The sequence below is a fragment of the Populus euphratica genome, unplaced genomic scaffold (genome assembly GCF_000495115.2).
Source record: "Populus euphratica unplaced genomic scaffold, PopEup_1.0 scaffold526.1, whole genome shotgun sequence".
NCBI lineage: Eukaryota > Viridiplantae > Streptophyta > Magnoliopsida > Malpighiales > Salicaceae > Populus > Populus euphratica.
In genome coordinates, this window is record NW_011500405.1 from 114,344 (window position 1) to 127,563 (window position 13,220).

Here is a 13,220-nt window from a genome sequence, read left to right on the forward strand (position 1 = left end):
TCTAGCGGCTGAATCCATGTTTTATACTGATTTTGTTGCCCTCGGGGTCTCTTGAGATTGTGAAATAATTTTAACTAATGGTAACTTGACACCTATTTGCAATTCTTGAGCTGCCATCTGACTGGTGTGGGTCAGAGTAGGATTTGTTGAACTCTGTTTGGGATTTACAATTTGTCATGCTATCAGTATTCGGTAGTGACTCCTGTTTCTCTGCAGGGCATGCCTGACTGGCCACAAATTGTAAACGAGTTGCCACCAATGGAAGCATTATTAAGCAAGCTGGAAAGATAGAAGTCAGTGGCTCTGGCATCGCCTACTCAAAGGGGAAAGAAAAAAATGAGCACCTTCTTTCTGCCTCATATATGATTGTTGTTGTTGACCTTTATATATCTCTGTTATACAGCCGCAAGCGATTTTTCCAGAAGAAAGTCTGCTGCTTTACTTGTTTGACATCTCTGAAAACCCATGATCCATTTCTTTCTTACTTACTTTTGTAAATCATCCATGCAAATATTGAAGAGGAGGAGGATAAAGATATCGGTAACTAGAAAGTACAGTGGTGGTCCATGTGTTCAGTTCTACAGCAGGGCGTCTCCGTTTAATTTATTTATAATAAACTTCCATTCAGATCATGATGTCCATAACACCATGACATTCCTTTAGTAATCCTTTGTTTTTTGGAATCTTGAAAACAATGTTGTTAGGGAATTGAATTGAATTGAACTGATCTCTGGCGTCCATGATTTGATAGCACGTACTCCATCATAAATACTGCTCGTTTTTAGAAATATCCATCTTTGCAAATCAGGTTACCTCTGATTTCTTTTGGTGATGTTGAAAGATTTCAAGTTAAAAATCCACCAAGCAAGTGATTATTGAAAGGGAAAACGCTAAATCCACAGCACATAATTTCTTATTGAGCAGGTCAAGAAGTACCAAAGTTTCCTCGTGCCAATTAGAATCAGTTTGAACTCTTTCCAGGAAAGGAACGAGCTTTATCGAAGATTCGACTGCCCATATTATAAATAGGATTTGCATTCTTGGGTGAGGTTTTGCTTTGTTTCTACTTTCTAGTAATGCCAGATGGGTGCCCGCACTCCATGGCTGGCTTCCCATTGTATGTCCGTAATGAGATGGTTTTAAGCATTCAAAAAGTGAAATTACGGCAATCTCAAACAAACCAAGCTTTAGGAAGGCAAAGAAAGAAGTGTAAAAGCCTGCACAAATATGGGGTCCTAGCATTAGCACAAACGGTTTTAGATAAAAACAGAAGGAAGAGCAAATCCATAAATTTGGTACATCTTGCAAAAAAGATTAAAGCAAAGGATTGTAACGGCAGTGGCGGCTAATGAACATAACAAACTTTAAGCAAGCTTAGATATTCTTTGCAGCGCCAAAAAAAAAGGAAGGTAAGCCAGGAGCTGTCTTCCACATATACTCCCATAAATCACGAAAAGAAAGGTCCCGGGAGCGGTTCTACAATCCCAGCAGCCCTTCAGTCGATGCTGAGCAGTGGATGTCCCTGCGGTGGATGATTGAGATATTAGCAAGGCTGAATATGGAAATGTAGAACTGAGAAGGAACAGTAGGCTTCTTGAAACAGCACGATGAGCAGAATCACATGGATCAGCCAAAAAAAAAAAAACATTATCCGTAAGCAGCGAAGAAGAATTGAAACATGTGAAGAAGCAATCAAGCATGCATAACCGAAGATCAACAGTAAAGCATTAGCTGACTAAGATGGGGAGAAAATGTCGACTAATTTCCGAAGTAGAAGCAGAACAAACTATATAAGAGCTTTTCACAAGGAGCCAATGTTTATAGTGGTTGGCAAAGATCAAAACTCATAAACTCATAAAAAACCGACACTAAAAATAGCAGAAACATGGGTGTCATGTCATGGGTTTGTAAAATGCTTGGTCTAAACATGATGAAAGAAAAGAGACAGTACTGAAGATAGGTTAGAACATCCAAGTATAACAACATGGGCATCATGTAGAAATAGAGTCTGCCTAAAGATGACCTCGGAAGAAGAGAAAACTAAACTGTAAGCTGAAAAAACAATCTGGAGCCATGAAACCCGACCACTATACAACACTGACTGTTCATCAGCCTCCACACAGAAGCAACATTCCTCTGGTCCGGCAGCAAGACAGCCGACACAACAACCATCATTTGCACTAAAGAGAAGAGGAGAACGAGGAGGATCCAAACTGAAATCAATGCAGATATCCTTCCTCAAGTGGCGGTTTGCTAGTGAGAATTTTTTTTAATTTGAATCATTTCCTGTCATTACTTTTTTTTTACTATATAATTAAATAAAATCATCTTTTTGATCAGTTATGTCTACGACTTACGACTTGAGTGATAAATTATTATTTAAAAAAAAAAAAAGGATCCCAACACTAGAACATAAGCTTTTTACGTTAAAAAGTAATTTCAACCCCATTAACGAAATAGCTATTTACTTACCTGTTAACAAAAACATAAAAAAGTTCAGTTTTTCATTATATATCAAAACAAAGATAATTGTAGATTGAAATAATAAAATGATGATTTTTTTTTCCAAGAAAAATCATTGAACTTGTTATTAGGGATATTTATTGCCTTTTCTTTGTGCCCATGAGTAGTTTTTATCAGGTTTTTTTTCTTTAGTATAATATTGATAATTTATTTTTTATAATTAATGATTTTTTTTGTTCGTTTTATTTACTGTTAATAATATTTTTTAATTTTAATATTAAATTAATTGAGTTTATTAAATTTAGTAAAATTTATGATCCATGTCTTAATTTTTTATTTTTTTTAAAAAAAGACACTATCATCATTTAGATATTCTTTTTTATGCTAGAAAAAATTTGGAACGGCTAATAGCATACACGGGCACCTGTATAGTATTTATTAACATGCAGAGATAAAATAAAGTCTGAGAATTGGGGATCTTAAGGCCCATGCCTTCTTCTATGCTGGAGGTAAATACGAGTGCAGAACTCCATTTCTTCTTCTATCATCTCAGCCAATCATCTCTTCCAAACATCTGTGCTTGTAGAAAGCTCACGGAGCCACCACCGAATTCCATTAAAGTCACAAGCAAGCTTCACTAAACAACATTTTCAAAATCTACATAATATTAACATCAACAGACAAAAGATTGCTAAAAACAAGGGCGAAAGGGATCCTCAGGGGTCTGATGCAAGGCACAAGGCAATGAAGGATGGCGTGTCTCTCTTCAACTGGGGCTTTTACTCAGAAAGCCAAATATTACCTGGATCCCAAACGTAATACATACCAAGGCCATTCAATATTTTCTGCCAAAACCCTATTTTATCATCAATAGCTGTAAAATACATCCAAACAACACATAGAAGAGACCAAACATCAGTCAAAATAGAATGACATGCAGCTTCAATTTGTGATAATCCTTGTCCTCGATAACACAACTAAAAGCATTATCATCTAAATGACTAAAAGGATGGGAACAAACATCCCATTCAATTATTATCAGCAAAAAGAGAAATTCAAGTTTTTTTAAAAAAAAAATAAAACCAAGGCCAGTGACAAAACATAGACAGGAAAGCGTTTTTTTTTTTCCTTTTTCTTTTTGCACCTAACTTGATCAATCTTCTGAATAATTTCAACGAAGACAAACCGCTAAACCTGGCCAATTTTCTAAACTTCAGAGGTGATAAACAAATCCCATTTAAGAAGTAGACTATTGACTAGTACTTAAAAGTGCATTCTCATTAAGGATTTATGTTATCATATTGCACCTAAAGTATCATTAAATTCCCTAACAAAAGCATGTTTTATATTAGCAAGTCTAAAAATATAATATACCTTTAATTCATGGTAAATGTTCATCCTAAATGCAGGTCTATCACATAAATAAAAGGATTGATTGATGAGTTTAAGGATTGAAATTGAAAGGATAAAAAGAAGGTCAAACTTAGCAAAGTGTTGTTGGTGCATTCCAAACTCGAACACTGTTCGATAATTTGATCATATCTGGAGCTGTAGATATCAGATTTAGGTCCATTTTATATCGATGGAAAGGTAAGACATAGACCTAAAACTTTCATATGGACTCAAAGACTCAGTTCTGCAGTTTTCAAGCTCAAATCTTAGCAACAACGAAGACGTCGGAAGCTGTCCTGCAGCTCAAACACTATTCGGTTTTTGGCTCATATCTTGAGTTCTAGAAGTCCAAATGAGGTCTGGTTTTTTTTGTTGGAAAGCTGAGACAATTGCCCACAACTTCCATAATTCAGTTGGCTATAATTCTGATGTGAGCAATGACGTTTTGGCCAGCCAACAATATCAAAAATCAGCCCACAATATCAAAAAACCAGCAGTCATTAATGTCAAAAACCAGCCACCAAATCAATGGATGCCCACTAATTCTTCAATCAATCAATAGTTCTGAAACTTAGCCTATAAAAGGAGGCATTGTCCATGTTTTTAGTCATATTAATTTTCAGATCAAAGTTATCTTCTTGCTTTCTCTCTACATCTTTGTAATATTCAAGTTTTCTTTCATGCTATAGTAATCTCTTGTTTATGCTCTTTCATTTCCTTTCCTATTTTTAGTTAGCTTATATTATGTTTATGTTCTTATATTATTTATTTATGTTTTTCTCCTTCTTAATGTTTAGCTAAGTTAATTATGTCAAGGTGAAAAGGTTTCTCTAATGGTGTTAGAATAGGTATAATATAAACTCAACATGGGCTTTAAATGTTTATATCCAAGAAAGATTGTTATTAACATGTTTTATCTTTTTATCTTACTAATTCTTAATACCTTGCTTATTAAATGGTTAATTTAGATTTGTGTTGTATAATATTTGGTACATCAAATGCTTGATCCTTTATAGTTTTCGGCCGACATCGTTATTATGATAGGAACTTGATTTGTTGTTAACATAAACTAGCAACATGAATGCTTGATGATATTTATAAGTATGGTATTACTTAGATAAGATAATTAATATGATCATGTTAGTAATTTATAATGAGCTAATAACGAGAAATCATCCGATTAGAACCTTCTTTGTGTGTGGTTTCTAGTTGAGTAATAAAAAGAGTTTATATTATATTTATTTGAAATACCATTAGTGAATCCTATAACCTTGACATATGTTTTATTATTGTTTAATCCTTACATCAATATCACATCCCAAAACTTTCTTCAACTCCTTTTCTGTTATTATTCTCTTTAAATCTTTTTCTTTATTTGTAATTTATATAATTCACCTCCCTGTGGTTCGACCCCGGTCTTGCCGGGTTATTTTACTTTGACACTCTTGCACTTGGGATAAGACATCAACTCTTTGATCGTGTCATTCATATATTAACTTGGGTAAACATATCTTAACCTTCCCTACTCATGATCTAGGCCTTACTCTAGTTGATCCTAAGTTGGGTTTTAGAATTATGATAATAATAATTTTTATCATTACATTAACTTAGGTTAACTCTCTTGATATGTGACCTGGGTCTTGCCCCAAATTAATCCTTGAATCAAGTTTTAAAACTATAATAATAACTATTTTTATTTTGTATTGACCCAGGTCAACCCGGGTTGATCCTCCTGACATGTGACTCAGGAATAACCTTGGGTCAACCCCTGAGTCGGGTTTTAAAATTATGATAATAAATATTTTTATCCTTATATTGACCTAGGTCAACAGTCAACCCCACATTTAACTCGGACCTTGTCCCGAATCGATCTTCAAATCAGGTTTTAAAATTATGATAAAAATCATTTTTATTCCTACACTGACTCGGGTCAATCAGACCTATGACTCGGACCACGACCAATGACCTAGGTTTTTTCCTGGATTGACGATTGAGTTAGGTTTTAAAACTATAATAATAATTATTTTTATCTTTATATATCTTAGTTGAATAATTTTAGAATTGAGAGTTTATTACAATGATATTTTAAAAAAAAAACCTAAAAAATAATATATGTGAAAACATATCCTCTTTGTACCTCCCCATTTTAGAAGTACAAAAATACAGTTTAAACTTATCCTAGAGACATATTATTTTTATATATCTATATTTATCTTTTCAATAAAACATATTTTTGTCCCTATTCTCTTTGTCCTTTCTGTCTCATTATACTAATTAAATACTACCATATGATCTATGTTTCTCAATTGGACACTTCATTTAATTTACTAATAAGCAATTCATGCTAGATGTTGGATACATAGACAAGGATTTCACTTTATAACTAAGTGGGCACTAATATGAGTCTCATTTTCCACTCATCTGATTAATGTAATCTTCATAAATTAAAGCCCAACATATGTTATGACAACATTTGCATATCATATCTTTCGATCTATTATGATAATTTGTAAAGAATATTGATCAAATTTAAAGTTATGATTAGAATACCATGTCCAACATTTATAATAGAATTGACCATATTGTAAGAGCCATATTCAATAAAATTTAAGGAAGAATTCAACCTAGTGATCAAAAGTTACAGGTCATTAAAGGAAAATGATAATTAATTAGAAGTCATAATGTTAGCTTAAAATTCATATGGTATTAATAGAGAAAGAGTTTAGTTTATATTAGGATTTAATAAAATCTCCTTTTCTAATACCAACATCTATATTGGATTAGAATATAATGTTTAAATAGGTAGTAAACTCTATACCAATATATAAAAAATCATATAGTAATTATAAACGATTACTAGTACCATATACGCAATTTCAATTGTCTTTTTTACTAGTTTAGTATTTTTTATTTTCTTTCTTTATTTATAGGTTTTCTTATTTTCAGCACTTTAATTCTAGTAATTATCTTGCTCTTGTTAGTGAATATGTTCTATAGACAATCAATTACTTGTATGTAGCACTGATTTTATTCAAGTAAAATATATTTTTTATTAATAAAAGATTTTTTTATCTTTAATAATCAATTATATTTGATTAATAAATCTAATGTTTGATTAACAAATCTAGAGTAAAGATCAAGTTTATGGAACAAAAGTATTTTGCATAGAAAATTATTAAATTGTTATAATTATGAGATTCATATTATGTCAAAGAATTGTTTCTAAAGTTTCTTAGTCAATATTTCTTAAACTAATATGCAAGTGCTTGTTAAAAGTCATGTTCATTAAACTGATCCACAAGAAAATTCTATATGAAAAGATTACTTATATGTATGGAAATGCTCACGTGATAAATGTGTAAGTAATCTTTAGACTTAAAATCATTAAGTTATCTTATATAGAGAGTGTTATGCTTTGATTACAATCATATATTATCCTGATTAAGGAAACAAACATGCAGATATTGAGTATAGTGATTAGTATTTGAAAGTGTATTCGTATTAAGGCTTTATATCATCATATTACACTTAAAGTATCATTAAATTTCCTAGCTTAAGCATGCTTTATAATATCAAGTCTGATAATATAAGATAACTTTAATTTATAAAAAATACTCATTTTAAATGCAGACATATCTCACAATTCAAAGGATTGATTGATGTGATTAACTATTGAAAGTGAAAGGACAAAGAAAAGGCTCAACTTTAAAAAGAGATGTTGGTTCAAACTGGAACACCATTAAATCATTAGGTCATATTTAGAGATATCGACCTTGGAGTTAGGTCTGGTTTATATGGTTGGAAAGCTAAGACATAGGTCTAAAATATCCATGAGAGTTCAAGACTCAATTCTGTCTTTTTGGAGTCCAAATGTTAACATCAAAAAAGAAGTCTGAATTTGTCTTACAGTCCAAATGTTGTTCAGTATTCAGTCCATATCTTGGGCTCTAGAAGTTCAAATGAGTTTATTCTTTCTTTATGAAAAGCTAAGATAAATTCTTACAACTTTTATGAAGACCACTTTACAAAAAACAAGTCTACTAAGTCAATTATTGGCCACTAATTCAATAGTTAATTATCAAATGAATAGCTTTTTTTAGCCTATAAAAGAAATTATTTGCAATACATTTAGGCATCTTGGTTTTCAGATCAAGATCATTTTCTTGCTTTCTCTCTTTGTAATGTCCATGTTTTATTTTTATTAATCTCTTGTTTATGCTTTTCATTATAACTATGTTCTTATCTTATTTATTTTTTTATCTTGTTTATTACATTTAGTTAACTTTATTTTGTGAAGGTGAAAAAGTTTCACTAATGGTGTTAGAGTAAGTATAATATAAACTCAACATGGACCTCAATGCATATATTTAAGAAAGTTTAACATGTCTTATCATTTTTATCCTATTCACTCTTAATACCTTACTTATAAATTATTAATCTAGATTTGTGTTGTATAACTTTGGATATAATAAATACTTGATCCTTCATAATCTTCAGCTAACATCGTTGTTATGAGAGGAACTTGATTTGTTATTAACAGAAGTTAGCATCATGAATAGTTAATAATATTTACAAGTATAGTGTTACTTAAATAAGATGGTATTAATAAAAAGAGTTTATAATATATTTATTTAAAATATCATTAGCGAAACCTCTAAACTTGACAATTATTTTATCATTATTTAATCGTTACACCAATATCACTTCCCAAAACTCTCTTCAACTCCTTTTCTTTTATTATTCTCTTCATATTATACTTAATCTTTAAATATAAGTTAATCAATTGTTGAATTGATAATAAATTTAATTTTTTATTTAATCTTATTTTATTTAATATTTGGCTAACTTATTAGGGAATATAATGAGTTATACACATAAAAATCATTAGTCAATAATTAAAATGTGATGATTAATCAAGTGTGATTTAATTGTAAATAAATTTTAGAAATTAAGAACTATAATTTTTTTTTAAAAAAAAATTATGTTTTGAGTCTTTCATGTACAAGATTAGTTTAAAGAAAGTTGTCTCTTATTGTTAGTATTCAAGACAATGGGTAGTAAAGAGAAAGATAAGAGATGTCTTGATCTTAGTTGTCTATATGGCCTAGGGACTTGTTTTTTTATTTTGGTATGTTTTTATTAAGATTTTGCTAAAATGAAATTTGTTGTCACACCCACATGTGAGGCTAAGTTTAATGTTGTTTAACATAATAATGAATCTTGTTGTAAAATTATGGTTGATATGAGCCAACATTTAGATGTTATTATTAATCATAAAAATTACCTCTTTATTCCAAAAATTATAGGTTGCTAAGATTTTGTTTCTTGAAACAAATCTTGCATGTAGCCAAGTCTTACCCAAAAATATATTTTGGTATCTATTCATGTTATGTACCTATATATGAAGCTAATTAAGTTTGATGTTGTTCAACATAGTAATGAATCTTGTTGCAAAATTATGGGCCAACATTTGGATGTTATTATTAAGTGAAAATTACCTCTTTATTTTAAAAATTATGGGTCACTAAAATTTTGTTTCATGAAACAAATCTTACATATGGCCAAGTCTTATCCCAAAAACTATTTTCGTATCTATTCATGTTTTTGTTAGTATTTTGACACAAAAAATACTTTGTATGTTTTATTATTTTAAGAAAATGTTTAATGATCATTCTTAAAAAAATGAAATGAAGAACACAAAAATACTTTAAATGAATTTTTTAGGCTTTAAAACAAGTTTATAAACCTACATGTTTTCTTAAAATAAAAATATTTTGACATTTAACTCTAATGTCTTGTAACAATGGACTCATAATTAGTTATTACTTAAAAATAAATAATAAAAATAAGAAAGAAAGAATAAAAATAAAAATAATTTTTTCTACATAAAAACTCTTCGATTCAAACCAAAATATCAAAAATAAAGGAAATACATATTCACTAACTTCAAAATCAGGAATATCGATTTCGGTGATATTCATCAATATTAAAATTATTCTATGTCAAAACTAGGAATATGTTTTTTATCATTATTTATTAATACTAGAGCTAGGAATATTAGCATTAGGATTAGCAATAACTTTGAACCTTAATATTAATTGGTGGTATAGTCAAGAATACATGATAAAAATGCACTTTTAAGTACTACTCACTATGCACCCACATGTGAGGCTAAGTTTAATGTTGTTTGACATAGTAATGAATCTTGTTGTAAAATTATGGTTGATATGAGCCAACATTTAGATGTTATTATTAATCACAAAAATTACCTCTTTATTCCAAAAATTATAGGTTGCTAAGATTTTGTTTCTTGAAACAAATCTTGCATGTAGCTAAGTCTTACCTAAAAATATATTTTGGTATCTATTCATGTTATGTACCTATATATAAAGCTAATTAAGTTTGATGTTGTTCAACATAGTAATGAATCTTGTTGCAAAATTATGGGCCAACATTTGGATGTTATTATTAAGTGAAAATTACCTCTTTATTTTAAAAATTATGGGTCACTAAAATTTTGTTTCATGAAACAAATCTTACATATGGCCAAGTCTTATCCCAAAAAATATTTTCGTATCTATTCATGTTTTTGTTAGTATTTTCACACAAAAAATACTTTGTATGTTTTATTATTTTAAGAAAATGTTTAATGATCATTCTTAAAAAAATGAAATGAAGAACACAAAAATACTTTACATGAATTTTTTAGGCTTTAAAACAAGTTTATAAACCTACATGTTTTCTTAAAATAAAAATATTTTGACATTTAATTCTAATGTCTTGTAACAATGGACTCATAATTAGTTATTACTTAAAAATAAATAATAAAAATAAGAAAGAAAGAATAAAAATAAAAATAATTTTTTCTACATAAAAACTCTTCGATTCAAACCAAAATATCAAAAATAAAGGAAATACATATTCACTAACTTCAAAATCAGGAATATCGATTTCGGTGATATTCATCAATATTAAAATTATTCTATGTCAAAACTAGGAATATGTTTTTTATCAGTATTTATTAATACTAGAGCTAGGAATATTAGCATTAGGATTAGCAATAACTTTGAACCTTAATATTAATTGGTGGTATAGTCAAGAATATTAGACTGGTTGCATGTTGTACTTACCAATGCTATAGTTAGAAGTATTTCTTAGTTGAATATTCATTGGTACTATAATCTTCAATATTATATGCAAATTAATTAGTACTTAAAAGTGCATTTTTTTATCAAGGTTTTATATCATCATTTTGTACTTGAAGTATCAATAACTCCTTAATTAAAACATGTTTTATAATAACATATCTAATAATATAAGATACCTTTAATTTACGGTAAATATTTATTTTAAATGCAGGCCTATCACATAAATGAAAGGACTGATTGATAAATTTAAGAACTAAAATTGAAAGGATAAAGAGATGGCCAAACTTGGAAAAGAGATGTCCGTGCAGTCCAAACTGGAATACTGTTCAGTAATTGGGTCACATCTGGAGCTGTAGATCTCAGATTTAGGTCTACTTTATATGGATGGAAAGGTAAGACATAGGTCTACAACTTTTATAAGCACCTAAGACTTAAAAAGACCATTTTCAAGTCCAAATTATAGCAACAACAAACAAGTCTGAATTTGTCCTCTAGCTTGAACATTGTTCAGTGTATGACCTATATTTGGAGTTCTAGAAGTCCAAATGACCTAAACTTTTTACACAAGAAAGATGAGACAATTTTATACAACTTTCATGTTTTAAGTGGTTTCAATTTTAATATTATCAATGATGTTTTGGGTAGACAAAAGAAGATAAGGATTGTCACCAAGTAAAGAGTTGGTCACCCACTCATCAATTAATCATCAAATCAATAGTTCCTAATTTTGGCCTATAAAAGGAGGCATTTGTCATGCATTTAGGCATCTTGGTTTCTAGATCAAGATCATACTCTTGCTTTCTCTCTTTGCATTTTTTGTAATGTTTATGCTTTGCTTTAATTAATATCAATTTTATGCATTTCATTTCTTTTATTTACTTAGTTAACTTTTATCTTATTTATGTTCTTATTTTGTTTATTTATTTTTCTTTTTTTCATCATATTTAGCTAAGTTTATTATGTCAAGGTGAAAAGGTTATACTAATGGTGTGAGAATAAGTATAGTGTAAACTTAATATGGACTTTAATGTTTGATACTAACATGTTTTATATTTGTTATCTTATTCACTCTTTAATATTTTACTTGTTAAATGACTAATCTAGATTTATGTTATATAACACTTAGTACAACAAATACGTGGCATTCTCATAGCCCATACTGTATGATATAACCGACACTTGAGCTATAAAAGGAATTTGATTTGTTGTTAACATAAGTTATAATCATGAATGCCTGATGAGATTTACAAGTATTAGCATTAATCGAATAAGATGACTAATGTAATCATGCTAACAATTTATAATTTGATTGGAACCTACTTTGTGTGTGGTTTCTAATTGAGTAATAAGAATTTATATTATACTTATTTAACATACCATTAGTGGATCCTCTAACCTTGACATTTATTGTTATCATTATTTAATTTTTACATTCATCTTTCATCTCAAAGTTCTCATTAACTTCTTCTTCTTCCTCCTCTTTATTATTAATATTATTATTACTACTACTACTACTACTACTACTATTATTTCTACTATTATTATTGTTGTTGTTATTACTATTGTTATTGTTATTACTATTGTTGTTGTTTATAATTTGTACAATTAATCTCCCTGTAGTTCGACCCTGGTTTTACCGGGTTATTTATTACTTCGACATTCCTATATTTGGGAGAAGACATCAATATTTTGGTCGTATCATAAACCTTAATGTTACGGTTTACTCTTGCTTCTATTTATGCAATTCAACATTCATCATCTTTTCTTTTCTAGACTATAAGTATTCCAAAATAAAGTTTTCAGCGTCCTTGGTTGCCTTTAACTTTCTTGATAGTATTTCATAAATTTATTAATGAAATTTAAGAAATCTTTGAAAATTTTTTAAATTATGCTTTTATCCACTGAACTTCCCAAAAATCTTATTGAAATACATAAAACATTGTTAACATCCGCATTATTCACCTGAACTTTATTGATGTCACTCTTTACACCATCACCAAGTTTATATGGAAAAGTCTTGTCACTTTTAAATCTTCCATAATTGCATGGTAACTTTTAGTGCTTCTAGATTTGTATAAATAAAAAGGACATTTATGTCTTTAAGAACAAAACTATTTTTCATATATATATTTTTAAGCTCTCATATGGCTTCCTAAAATATTATCTAACAATGGACAGCAAGCTCTCATCTTTCATATCAATTTGATGATTATTAAT